Genomic DNA, 14,827 nt, shown 5'->3' with positions numbered 1-14,827 from the left:
GTAAAGTGCTAAGAGCAGTGACCAGCATATGTTAAGTGCTCAGTACGTTTCACCAGATTAGGCATGAAATTCCCACTTGGTTTCCCAGATCCCATAGTCCATACTGTTTCCAGACATGATCAGGACTTGTAGGATGATTAAATAAAATTACCCTTGGCATTTACTTTCAGTGCCTGACAAGCAGTAAGTACTCAACAAACTTTTATTTATTTATTAAATAAATAGATGCAGCTCTTACACTTTGGGAACTTAGTGGAAAAGTACAAACACCTATTTGCAACCACTCTAAATTTTAATTCCTTCAAGTCACAATGACAATCAGATTCAGATTTTGAGCAAAACAGAAAGTGCTGCCCTACTGTTTTAGCTTATCATTATCTACTTCCAATCAGTATTTCCTAACCAGATCACAACTCTTGTTCACTAGCCTTGGCTCTGACTTTAACCATTTTTAAATTGACTGAAAGAAAGATCAGGAAGCCTTCTCTGAAAAAAAAAAAATCTAATACCAAGTAGGAAATTATTTACCTAACAAATCAGAAGGCCAATGCCCAAATCGGTTTAAAGCAATGACTCTTATCAGACCTTACTTTGCACTAGGCAGTATAGTAGGTGTTGGACTGTTGTAAAATTCAGGCGGACTGTTTTCTTTTTCTTTTTTTTTTTTTTTTGAGGCAGACTGGGGTGGTGGGTTGGATGAGAAAGAGACATGGGAAAAACAAGGGCAATACATTTCAAAATGAAAAACTCGAGGTGTTCATAACCCAAGAATTTGTCAGTACTGATAAAGACAGGCCTTCTTAATCTGATAAGAACCAGTATTTGGTAAATTCATAAAAAATGTTTTATTAATGTATAAAATATTATTTTTATTAATGATATAAATAATACACACATAACTTGTACATTAATTTTATTTTAACCTGAAACTACTAATGTATATAGATTTACTAGCCTTATGTCATAGACTGAACACTTTCCCTGGAGTCCAGATTCCTGCTGGAGTCCTGCTTCGCGTTTCCTTTATAAGCCACGCCCACAGTGAATCATCTTTGATTTCCAGCCTAAGTGTCTTTAAAGTGGGTCAGAATGTAAAGATAGTTTCAAAACAATACGTGATTAGAATCTAATTAAACTTTTAAAATAATTTTCTGTAGTTTACAGTTGTCTCATTAATACATAATTTGACATTTATATTTTTAATCAACTCTCTTTTTATAAGTTATTCTAAGATATTTAGGTTAGTTTTCAAAGAAATTATGACTCTCAAGAGTCTGTTGTTATAGTTCTCTGTTTGTTTTCTATTTTGTTAGTTAGCAGGTTGGTTAGTTGGTTTATTGATTAGTTCATTCATTTTCTAGAATTCTGTACAATAAACCCAAAGACCAAGACCTTGTTAGCTTGACTTTTAGAAGCTCTTGGGAATCTAACATAAAAGCTTCAGAGAAACTGACCCAAAGAATGTAAAGGTACCCCTGATTCAAATGATAGAATCCTGATGCACGTCTAGCCACTATCATAAGCAGAATTGCTGTCAGTTTATGTGTATAAGACTGGGTCTAGGAGAAGGTCACTGTTTTTCTCAGATAACCTGCTCATTTATTCTTCAGCTATAATCAACAACTATCTGTCTCCTTGTGGGAATCTTGAAGTCCCAAATCTTGAGCCTCCAGCTGTCATTTGTTGACCTATTCTTTATTGCTCTACTCTTCTCCTGATTACACTGGGCTCCTTCTTTTATCCCTTCAGAAAACCCAGTGTGATTTGCCCACATGATGTTTTTGTATGAGTTTTAAGTCTATTTGTAACTCTGCTCATCCTCTTATACAAGTAGTTATGCATATTTATATCCCATTAATTTACATAATGCTGAATTGTATCATTAAATAATTGTATAAACAAGTAGAACTGGTATAAACAGGTTGGAGATAAACACAACTGCCCCTTGGTATGCATCCATTTCAAATGCTCTTGGGAGCCCAAGCTGCTTGAAGATAGCAAAGAGAAGCCAGTGGTAAAACAAAGTTAAGGTTAATCTTCAGAGTGAGTTATATGAAGGTTTCATGGAAGTTGTACTAGCTTCCTGAGGCTGCTATAACAAATTACCCCAAACTGGGTGGCATAAAATACCAGAAATGTTCTCACAGTTCTGGAGGCCAGAAGTCTAAAATCAAGGTTTCAGTAGAGTCATGATTCCTCTGGAGGATCTTGAGGAGGATCACTCCTTCTTTGCTTCCTCCAGCTTCTGATGGCTGTGGGCAATCCTTGACTTCCTTGTCTCATGGCACATCATTCCAATCTCTACTTCCATCTTTACATCCTCCTTCTCCTCTATATGTCTCAGATCTCCCTCTGCCTTTCTCTTACAAAGACACTTGTCATTGGATTTAGGGCACACCTGGATAACCTAGGAAAATCTCATCTCGAGATATTTAATGTAATTACATCTGCAAAGACTCTTTTTCCAAATTACCAAAAGGTAATATTCACAAGTTTCAGGGGATCGATGTGGACGTGTTTTGGGGAGGTCCTCACACTCAGCCCACTACAGAGGTCTTCTACTATTAAAAGAATCATTCATATTGCTCTACTTCTCTGTTTGAAACACTTCAGAGGCTTTAATCTTGTTTATTCCAGCCAATGTATATGTCACTACCTACTATTCTGATCTCTACCCACATTCTCTTTGTCACTCAACACACCAGCCACATTGACCTTCTTCCTATCTTCAGACATCATATTTGTCTCTAACTCCAGGACCTCTGTTCTTGCTCTTCTTTCTACCTGGAATATTCTTCCAAATATTTTCACACAGCTAGCTGCTTCTCAGCATGTTGGCCTCAGCTTAAGATCATCCCCCATGAGAACTTCTGTGATGTATATCTGTCAGATACCAACAGGACAGAGACAACACATGCAAAACAGGATAATTTGAGGATTTATTTTTCAGGAAACTATTTATAAACATGAGTATGGGGAAACCCAAGTGATAGTGCAGAGTAGTAATAGTTACCAGAAGCCAGAATGAAGGACAGCTGTGTAGAGTCCTAGGAACAGTAACCTATAGACAAAGGACAAAGCCAACCCAAGGTCACCTTACAGGAAAGGAGCAAAAATAAGTAAATATTCAGACTTCATTTTCTTCCAATCTCTACAGGAAGCGAAATCCTCAAGAAGCCTTAGGTTACCAATCAATGTAGTCTTCCTGAGTCAGTCTCCTTCCAAAGCAGAGAGAAGGATAGGGACAGGGGGAGAGTGGATGTGGAGGGGCAGACAAAAGATATCAGTTGCAGTCTGTTTTAGTGTTCCATCACTAGGCACTCTTGGTCATTCCTCCCTGCTTCCTTTATTTCATAACACTTATTACTACATGAAATTATGCTGTCTTGCTGTTTGTCTGTCTATTCCACTCCAATATGTAAGCTGCATGGGATCAAGAATTTCTCTATATCATTCATCGCTCTATCCATATTGCTTAGAACTGTGTATGGCATACATTAAATATTTGATAAATATTGTATGGGAGCTTAAATAAATCAATCCATATAGGTATTAATCAGTATTCTCCAGTGAAGCAGAACCAATAAGATGTGTATACAGAGAGATTTATTTTAAGGAATTAGTTCACTTGATTATGGAACCTAGCAAGTCCAAAATCTGTAGTTCAAGTTCAAAGGTCCTCTACTAGCAGAATTCTCTCTTGTTGGGGGGTGGGGAAAGGGGAGATCAGTCTTTTGTTCTAGTCAAGCTTTCAACTGATTGGATGAGGACCACACACATTATTGAGGGCATTCTGTTTTACTCAAAGTCCACTAATTAAAATGCTAATCTCATTAAAAACACTCTCACCAGAACATCCTGAATAATGTTTGACCACATATCTTAACACTATGCCCAGCCAAGCTGACATATATAATTAACCATCAGAATACCACATGACATTAACAAAGAGCTAGGTTACTTTATTTTCAGATCCCTGAGAAATATGTATATCATATCTTCTAGCCCCAATTTTACACATACTGACTGAAACTCAGATAAATAAATGGTATATCCAGTGGTAACAAATTTAGTAATTTCAGAAACAGAATTCTTTGTACATTATCAGTATTAAAAGGAACATGTTTGAGTATTTACTATGCTTACTACATGTATTATCTCATATATTGTTCCATCTCTTCCCAAGGTATTATAAGTATCTTTGCTTTCCAGATGTGGAAAATTAAGCTTAGCATGATTAAGTAACCTATGCAAGATATACTGGTTATTTACCTCTTCTGCCTAAAAATCTGCATTGTATCCATTCACCAGTTATGGAAAGATCAAGAAGTCAACCTCCTAAATTTAAAAAAAAAAAAATTAAAAATGCATTGAAGAAATGACAGACAAAATTTATGGAAACTTACTTTTTCCTCTGTTACATCATATCACTGGTTGAACTTGTTACTGAACTGAACTTGCATCTGGTCACCCACCACACAGCAAAGCCAATTTACAGACACCAGGTTGTGGTGAAGGAAAGTATAATATAGCATTTATTGAAAGACCCAGAAAGGAGTACAGGCAGCTCATGCTCAAAAGACCCAAAGTCCCCAATGGCTTTCAGGAGATCATTTTTAAAGGCAACATTTGGAGGTGAGGGCTGCAGTATTCATGATTTTCTTCTCATTGGTAGGTGGTGAGCTAGAAGTGTGATGTTTCATGAATCTCAATCATCAACATTCTGATTCCAACCAGCCAGGGGTCTCTGTGCTTGTGTTCAGCACGTGGTCACCATCCTCCAACTAGGGAGGGAAGGGTCTTAGTTCCTGAAGAACAACTCAGATATCCATCAGATTGCCATGTATATCCCTTCAGGAGGAACTAGGGCTCTGTTTTATTGCTGAACTATTGTCATTACTTTTCTTGTTTAACTGTTTGTCTCTAATTAGTAAGTGCTTGAGTCTGCTCTTTGGAACTCAGGGAAGACCTAGGATACTAAAGCCTTTTTCTGTAAACAAGAAGTGGGGGACATGGAGGGTGTTTTGTACCTGGGAGGGCCCTCCCTCCTTTGTTTCACCCCCCTTTTCTTTGATACCACTAGATTTTGAGGGGACAAGAAAGAGAGTGAAGTTTTGGATAGAGAAGTTAACTATAAACTCAGCTGAGGAGCTCAATTTTAGGGGGACTTGGTTTCAAACTAAATTTCTGACCAGATGAGACATTTTCAGCTTTCTCTATGTAAGTGACATTTATCAGAAAAATTTCTCAGTACAATGATATTTTTGAAGCACACACTAAGGAATATTGCCCTTTTACCTACTGATTATGCCACTGAAAAGGAGACTTCTCAACTCTCACTTGGGAAATCTGGCACTGTCTGATAAACCTCTGGGTATTCGTGAACAATAATTTAGATTTAGAAGCCAAACAATGCTGATAGCAATTGTTAAGCAGCCATAAAGAAGAGGTGTACTACAAAGAGGTGAATTAGTCACAACCTCAGCTGCACTGCTCTTACAATTAAAATAAATTTGCATTATAGCATGTCTAGCGATATAGGTTTAATATTGCCAGATACAGGAAGAAAGCTAAAAACGAAAAGCAACAATTAATGAATAATCTTCTCCTTTGCCTCAGAATGCTTACTAAATAAATAAATAAATAAATAAATAAATTGCTGGCTATTAGTGTTTAGGGTGAGGAAAACTTTACCATTATTTACTTATTGACAAATCACCTAATTGTTTCCCAAAGGCATTTGAGGCAAGTTATAGTGCAAGGATATATGGGAAAGATGATTAAAATCTCAGGAGTGAAGAATAAAGAGAGAGAAGTTTAAAAGAAGTGGATGAAAAGGAATCTTGTTCAGGCTCAGCATAGATTAAGAAATTTTAATGAAGAAATTTTAATTAAGAAATCTCTTCTGTTTATACTTGTACTAGCCAGCTCGGACTGCCATATCAAAATGCCACAGGCTGGATGGCTTAAACAACAGAAATTTATTTCTCACAGTTCTGGAAGGTGGAAGTCCCAGATCAAGGTCTGAGAGGGTTGGTTGATGGTGAGAGCTCTATTTCTGATTTGCAGACAGTACTTTGTCCTCACATGGCCTTTCCTCTGAGCTAGCAGAGAGACATCTCTCTCCTCCTTTTCTTATAAGGTAACCAATTCTATAGGAATAAGGCCCCACCCTTATACCCACATTTAACCTTAATTACCTCCTAAAAGTCTTCATTTCAAATATCACCACATTGGAGGTTAGAACTTTAACTTATGAATTTTGAGGGAACACAATTCAGTATGTAGTAGTGCATTTAACATTTAACTGTAAAATATATCATTATCCCTTAGTCCTGCACTTATTGAAAATTCAGGATTAGGCTTTTCAGGTCAGCTTTGCACTCTTAGCCCTAACTTCCTACCTCTGGGTTCTGGTACCCTCCACTGGGCATCCATGAATCTCTGGCTTATACCTTATAGCTTATTTCATTGTATCTCCTTCTCTAGAACCTTAGTCTGCAATAAATTATAAGATTCTGATAGTAGGGACTGTCTTACTTGTCTTGAATTCATTCACTCAGGTAGTCACTTCATTATCAAATATGCATTGACTTCCACTATGTGCCAGAGACTATCTTCAAATAAACTTCTCACCAAGTCTTATATTCCTGCCCTCATGTTGGTTACATTTTGTGGAATAGGGATGGTGAGAGTGAATGACAGTCAAAAACAATTAAACTGACAGATTAGAGAAATATTTTTGCTCAGTAAGTTCAAAGAAGTTGTTAAATTAGTGACTGTGATAAAGAGTAATGGGAATTCTCGACAATATTCATGGAAGAACTCTTTGATGTTAAATTACATTTAAGCTGAAGTCAAAAATGACAAAGCAACCACCGCTGCAAGGAGCTGTTTGTTTATGTTCCAAGAAGAAGAAACAGCATTTACAACATCTTAACATGGGAAATAATTTGGTATATTGGAAAAGGTGACCAAAGGTCTGGGTGGCCAATTAAGTTTAAATAGGATAAAATGACAGAGTAAATTTGGAGAAGTAATCAAGGGCCAGGTCACAAAAAAACATGTAACACAGTTTGGTATACAACAGGAGCTTATAAACATAGAGTAAATGAACAAAAATATCCAAAGTGAGTGGTCAGTGTAACCAAAAAAGGGTGATTTGGAGATGTAATAAAACAACCGGCCCCTACCAAATATCCTAGAGCAGATCTCAATATCTACACGACGAAGGATGGAGACATAGTACTAAGCCCAACATCATCCAGGGCCCATGACATTGGAGGCACTCAACAATGTCAATCATTATTCCTTCCTTCCATACTCCATCCATATATACTCGACTCTGCCCATTTTTACCCTTCACAGTTAGATGGTATATTTCTCTATAGACATACTTCTTAGTAGAAGACAAAGAAACAATTATTATTTTCCTACGAAAGCACAATATCCTTAAAGAAAAAGACTAAACTAACACTTAAGCCTTATCAGATCCTCCCTGTTAATTTAAACTAATAAGCACTGAATACCTATTAGGTGCAAAAGATATTGCTGTCTGCTACAGGAGTTGTAAATGTCCACAAGCCACTGTCTCTGTTTTCAAGGAATTGATCATATAACCTACCTCCTCAGAAGGCCAAAATTCTACTTCCAATAAATGTACAAATGCATGGGAGTCCAATAAAGAGTTGTCAAATGGCAACTGAATGGATGGGTGTATAATGCAATTTGGAGATATAATGAAACCATAGGCCCCTGCCAAATATCTCAGAACAGACCTCAATGTCTGACCAAAGGAAGGTTTCTACTAAATGTTAGATGAGAGAATAATATATAAACTATGCCTTCCCTCCCCAAACACACACACTATTCATAGGGTAATGTTAGTATAGTACGTGTGCTCATAACTTCTGACAATTTAATTTTCAAATTATGTGTCCAAGTCAATTTTCTTTTTTAAAAATTGCATATAAGAAGAATTTAGGTGGAGTAATGATACTAATTATTGAATGATAGCTCTATGAGGCTAATAACAATTGATGTCATTTAATTTATCAAACAAGCAATAAATCAAAACACACTGACCGGAAGCACAATGTATCTGATTTCTTCACTGAGACTCAATAATTCTATTTACATGTGAAAAATAATACATAAAGAAAATTGGAATTTTAAGATTTCCCTCTACAAGTTCTCTTTAAAAGACAATTCTGTTCACGTAGCTGTAATTTTGCAAATATCAACAGTTCCAATAGCATTTTTTGGAAGGGTGATTTTGGCACAGCTTGGTTTAGACTAAGTAAGTACTGTATGATGTTTATACATTATAAAATAGGCATGTTTCTCAGGGACGTAAACCTGGCCTGTGAGATGTCATTAAGTATTTGTTGATAGAGAAATCAACACTGTAATTAATTAGATCTGGTAGAACCATCAGCTGGCTCACCTGCCCCCACAAAACTGGTTCCAAGAATCTCTCTCTTAGTCAAATCCTGTTCTTGTTCATTATTTCCTTTCAGCTGAGCAGAGGTAGAAGTCAGGAGCCCTTAACCTTAAACCAGTATGCGTATCAACATGATGGCTATGCTTTGGGGGGATAGTTTAGAACTGAAAAATCTATCCCCTTGCTTTGAAGTCTGTAAGAGATAGCAGCTTTGCATTAAATGCTTTATCTTCTTGCATCCTCACAACAGTCATGAGACTTAGACTGAACACAAAATCATGTGCTATTTTTCAGATGAGGATGAAGGTCTGAGTGGCCTGGTAGTTAGTAACTAGCAGATTGGTCTAGAGGGCTCACAGAATAGATTTTGAGAATCTTTATTTTCACACACTTCACCCTTGGTGTCATCAGTTCTTTATTTTCCCAATTGCACAGCTTCAAGCAGAGATCTGTTTTTATTCCTTCTGAGGGAGGACCTCTCTGCCATCACTTAATTATAAATCTTGCACGTGATCCAATTTCAAAAGACTGGCAAACTGTAGTCATTTTTAAACCCAGTGGCAGACATTATCATAGAAATCTTTATGAGTGATGAAGAAAGAAACTATTAAAAGGAGAAAGTGGAGAGAAAAACTAAAGTGAAAAAAGGCTCATATCATCCCCAAGAAAAATGCTTCATTTATTACATAAAAAAGAGGCAGTTTGCTGCTGGTACAAAAGAATATGGGAGGGATACTAAGGCAATTAGTGAAAAGAAATATTAGAATTTCCAGGACAGGTGGCTACACATACATTTAAAATAGTAAGGGAAAAATTCTTCTTTCACTTTTGTAAGAGGGAATATCACTGAAATATCTTAATAGCATGTATATATATTTTATTTGTTAATTTTTCAATTTTAAAAACAGTATCCCAAAATGATTTAAATTACTTGAAATAAAGGGAAGAAAGTCACTTATATTTTCATCTCCTAAACATAGCTGTTTTCATGTCCATATGTCTTTCTTGTCTTTATATATAAACATACATTGTTTAATATAACACTCTTCAAAAAGGTCATAGAAGGTCCCCTCTCGGCGTTTTCATTAAAATCAAATGTAGTAGGTGTTTGTATCAATTTAGCCTGTAGTATGTTTTGTGTCGGAAAGGAACACATTAAATGAGTGTTTAAAACCGAAAAAAAAAAAAAAAGGTCATAGAATACTTGTATGGTCTATGCTTCAGAAAGTTCAGTTAAATAATGAATTAAGTTGTTCATCTTGTCTCCATTAGATTCACTTACTTTACTACTCACCCAGTATTTTATCCATGGTGGAAAAAAAATGAAGTTCCTTATATTGAATAGGAGGGAGGGGGGGATGAGTACCAACTGGCATTCTATCAGGGTGGCTTCTGGATGATTGTCCACTGAGCCTAGGAGGAAGCTAGCCAATTCTGATTACCATGAGTTAGGAATTGAGCTAAGAAAAATGTTCAAGCAGGTATACATGTATGCATAATTTCACATACTTCTGGACAGATATGTACTATTAATCCTATTTAGTCATAGTAAACTATATTTTTGAATGATACATGATAATGATAAATATTTCCTTTATGAAAATAAAGTCTCAAAACTAACTTATTTTAGGACAAAGAATTTGATTTGAGGAAGCATGAGACTGTCTTGGGAGGACATCTCCTCTACTAAAACAAACCCAATTAAAAAAAAAAAAAGAAACACTAGTAATAACCTCATCATTGATGTTTTGTCTTGTACATGATTCTTAACCTCTCTATAGCTCTGTCCTTAAACAGAACAAGTCTTGCCTCTTAAGGCATTATCTGCCCCATACAGTGCCAATGGCTTCCTCAAAATTTTGAGTCCCCTTTAACATTATAGAGATGGGAGTGCCTTGCCTGCCATGAGCCTACACCAGATCTGTGTGATTTCTCCCACTTGGGAGCTCTTTGACCTATTTTTTCCAAGGATATAACCAATGCACCTGGGAACACCAGTACTTTGCCTCCAGGTTTGCTTGAGGTTGGGATTCTTGTTCTAGGAGGATGGCTGGTAAGGGTCCTTTAAGGTACCAATGCTGAATTTGTTTCATGGAATCACAAGACATTGGACCATCATAAGAGTACTGACCTGCTGATAATCTTCTCACAATATACCTGTAAATAAATCCCAAAGAATTCAACAAAAAGAAAAAAAATCACACACAAAGTGCCTGGAAGATTAACTAACTTAATGTCTATTAAATGTTCGGATCTGAATACAAGCTAAGAATAAGTGTAATGAAATAAGCAGCAGTGTTCTAAAAAGTTAAGTACAAAAAGAAAAATGCTTTTAAAAAGCTAAATGAATGAAATTCAAAGAAAAAAATAGCAAATAAGTGTAATAGCTATGTTAAAGAGTTATTTTTCATAATGAATAAATAACTATGTAGATCAAAGTTTAAGGGGAAAATTAGCAAGTTCAGTAGACAAATGGTAAGGATCACAGGGGCTTCATAAAATAGGAAATATCAATGATAATAATATTGAACACTACACATTGATTTAAGGATGCCAAGGTAAAAGTAATAGAAGTTTGTCTCTCGAATTGCATCCATTGGAAAAATGGCAATTCTCAGTGCTGGCAAGTATGAAGTAACAAGGGCATTTTAATACACTATAGGTAGACTAAGAGTCAACAGATTTGATAAATAGAGTTTAATGTGGGAAATATATATGTTTAAAGATATCCACATCAATAATTTTTATAGAACAAAAACCTGAAATGTTGAAAAAATATGAAAATAACTAGAGTACTTTCACGTATTAATATCATGCAGCCTTTAAAATGGTGTTTACAGTGACCTGTCAATCACTTGATTTTACTTTTTTATGCAATGTTAGCTGATAGACACAGAATATAGTTGTGAATAACATGTATAAAATTTAGACAGAAATGTCTTAGAATATATTTTGAAATGGATATTTTTACATCATGTGTTCTTAAACTTGAGTGAAACTAAGAAACTTGTCTAAAGTGCCTATTCCTGGTCTACAGTCCTAAAATTTCTGATTCAATGAATCTGAAGAGGAGGCACAAAAAGAATTTGTGATTTTTTTCTTTTGGCACTGAGATATCATTTTTCCAGTTTTATTGGCATATCACTGACATACAACATTGTGTAATTTATGGTGTACAGCATAATGACTTGACTTACATATATTGTGAAATAATTACCAAAATAACTTTAGTTTACATCCATCATCTCATATAGACACACACAAAGTTCAAAGCAAAATTTTCCTTATGATGAGAACTGTTAGGATCTACTCTCTTAACAATTTTCAAATATTTCATACAGCAGTGCTAACTATATTTCATCATGTTGTACAGTAAATCTCTAGTAATTATCTATCTTACAACTGGAAGTTTGTACCTTCTGACCACATTCATGCAATTCATGCAATTTCCTCTCCCCCCATTCCCTGCCTATTGTAACCACAAATCTGATTACTTTTTCTAGGAATTTTGTTTGTTTTGTAGTTTTCACATATAAATGAGATTATACAGTATTGTCTTTCTCTATATGATTTATTTCACTCAGCATAATGCCCTCAAGTTTCACCCATGTTGTTGCAAATAGCAGGATTTCCTTCTTTTTATGTTTTAATAATATTCCATTCTATATATCTTCACTACAACTTTATCCTTTCATCTGTTGATGGACACTTAGGTTGTTTTCATGACTCAGTTATTGTAAATAATGCTGCTAATGAACATGGCGGTGCAGATATCTCTTTGACATGGTGTTTATGTCTCCTTTGGATATATTCCCTGAAGTAGAATTGCTAAATCATATGGAAGTTCTATTTTTCTTTTTTTTTAACTTTTTGAGGAAGCTCCATACTGTTTTTCATAATGTCTATACCAATTTACAATTCCACCAACAGTTCTCAAGAGTTTCCTTTTTTCCATATCCCCGCCAGCATTTGTATTGCTTGTCTTTTTGATAATGGGCATTGTAACAAGTGTGAGGTTATGTCTCATGGTTTTAATCTGCATTTTACTAACGATTTGCTGTGTTGAGCATTTTTTCATGTATCTTTTGGCCATCTCTATATCTTCGTTGGAAAAAATGTCTATTCAGCTCCTTTGCCCTTGTTTTTTTTTTTTGCGGTACGCGGGCCTCTCACTGTTGTGGCCTCTCCCGTTGCAGAGCACAGGCTCCAGACATGCAAGCTAGCGGCCATGGCTCACAGGCCCAGCCGCTCCGTGGTGTGTGGGATCTTCCTGGACCAGGGCACGAACCCATGTCCCCTGCATTGGCAGGCGGACTCTCAACCATTGTGCCACCAGGGAAGCCCCTCTCTTAGCTTTTGCTTGTCTGTAAAGGTTTTAATTTCTCTGTCGAATCTGAATGAGATCCTTGCTGGGTAGAGTAATCTTGGTTGTAGGTTTTTCCCTTTTATCACTTTAAATATGTGCTCACACTCCCTTCTGGCTTGCAGAGTTTCTGCTGAAAGATCAGCTGTTAACCTTATGGGGATTCCCTTGTATGTTATTTGTTGCTTTTCCTTTGTGTCTTTTAATATTTTTTCTTTCTATTTGATTAATATGTGTCTTGGCGTGTTTCTCCTTGGATTTATCCTGTATGGGCCTCTGTGCCCTTCCTGGATTGATTGACTATTTCCTGTCCAATGTTAGGGAAGTTTTCAAGTATAATTTCTTCAAATGTTTTCTCAGTCCCTTTCTTTTTCTCTTCTTCTTCTGGGACCCCTATAATTCGAATGTTGGTGAATTTAATGTTTTCCCAGAAGTCTCTGAGACTGTCCTCAATCCTTTTCATTCTTTTTTTCTTTATTCTGCTCTGTAGTAGTTATTTCCACTCCTTTATCTTCCAGGTCACTTATCCATTCTTCTGCCTCAGTTATTCTGCTAATAATTCCTTCTAGAGAATTTTTAACTTCATTTATTGTGCTGTTCATCATTGTTTGTTTGCTCTTTAGTTCTTCTAGGTCCTTGTTAAATGTTTCTTGTATTTTCTTCATTCCGTTTCCATGATTTTGGATCATCTTTACTCTCATTCCTCTGAATTCTTTTCCAGGTAAACTGCCTATTTTCTCTTCATTTGTTTGGTGTGGTGAGTTTTTACCTTGCTCCTTCATCTGCTTTGTATTTCTCTGTCTTCTCATTTTGCTTAACTTACTCTGTTTTGGTCTCTTTTTCGCAGGCTGCAGGTTCTTTGTTCCCATTATTTTTGGTGTCTACTCCCAGTGGCTAAGCTTGGTTCAGTGGGTTGTGTCGGCTTCCTGGTGGAGGGGACTAATGACTGTGTTCTGGTGGATGAGCCTGGAACTTTTTTTTCTGGTGGGCAGGACCGTGTCTGGTGGTATGTTCTGAGGTGTCTGTGAGCTTAGTATGATTTTAGGCAACCTCTCTGCTAATGGGTAGGGTTGTGTTCCTGTTTTGCTAGTGGGGTGTTCTGCACTGCAACTTGCTCGTCATTGAGTGGAGCTGGGTCTTAGCGTTGCGATGGAGATCTCTGTGAGGGCTCTTGCCAGTTGATATCATGTGGGGCCCGGAGGTCTCTTGTGATCCAATGTCCTGAACTCGGCTCTCCCACCTCAGTGGCTCAGGCCTGACACCCAGCTGGAGCAACAAGACCCTGTCAGCCACACAGCTTTTGGGAAGTCTGAGGTCTTCTGCCACCGTTCACTAGATGTTCTGTAGTATTTGTTCCACATATAGATGTATTTTTTGTTTTATATTCCATATATATGTGTTAGCATACGGTATTTGTCTTTCTCTTTCTAACTTACTTCACTCTGTATGACAGACTCTAGGTCCATCCACCTCACTACAAATAACTCAATTTTGTTTCTTTTTATGGCTGAGTAATATTCCATTTTATATATGTGTCACATCTCCTTTATCCATTCATCTGTTGATGGGCCCTTAAGTTGCTTCCATGTTCTGGCTATTGTAAATAGAGCTGCAATAAACATTTTGGTACATGACTCTTTTTGAATTATGGTTTCCTCAGGGTATATGCTCAGCAGTGGGATTGCTGGGTCATATGGTAGTTCTATTTTTAGTTTTTAAAGGAACATCCATACTGTTCTCCATAGTGGCTGTATCATTTACATTCCCACCAACAGTGCAAGAGGGTTCCCTTTTCTCCACACCCTCTCCAGCATTTATTGTTCATAGATTTTTTGATGAGGCCATTCTGACTAGTGTGAGATGATATCTCATTGTAGTTTTGATTCACATTTCTCTAATGATTAATGATGTTGAGCATACTTTCATGTGTTTGTTGGCAATCTGTATATCTTCTTTGAAGAAATGTCTGTTTAGGTCTTCTGCCCATTTTTGGATTAGGTTGTTTGTTTTTTTGATATTGA

The sequence above is a fragment of the Grampus griseus genome, assembly GCF_964374135.1.
Source record: "Grampus griseus genome assembly, chromosome: 4".
Classification (NCBI taxonomy): Eukaryota; Metazoa; Chordata; class Mammalia; order Artiodactyla; family Delphinidae; genus Grampus; species Grampus griseus.
The sequence above is the reverse complement of the archived record's forward strand: the minus strand, read 5'-3'. Positions refer to the sequence as shown.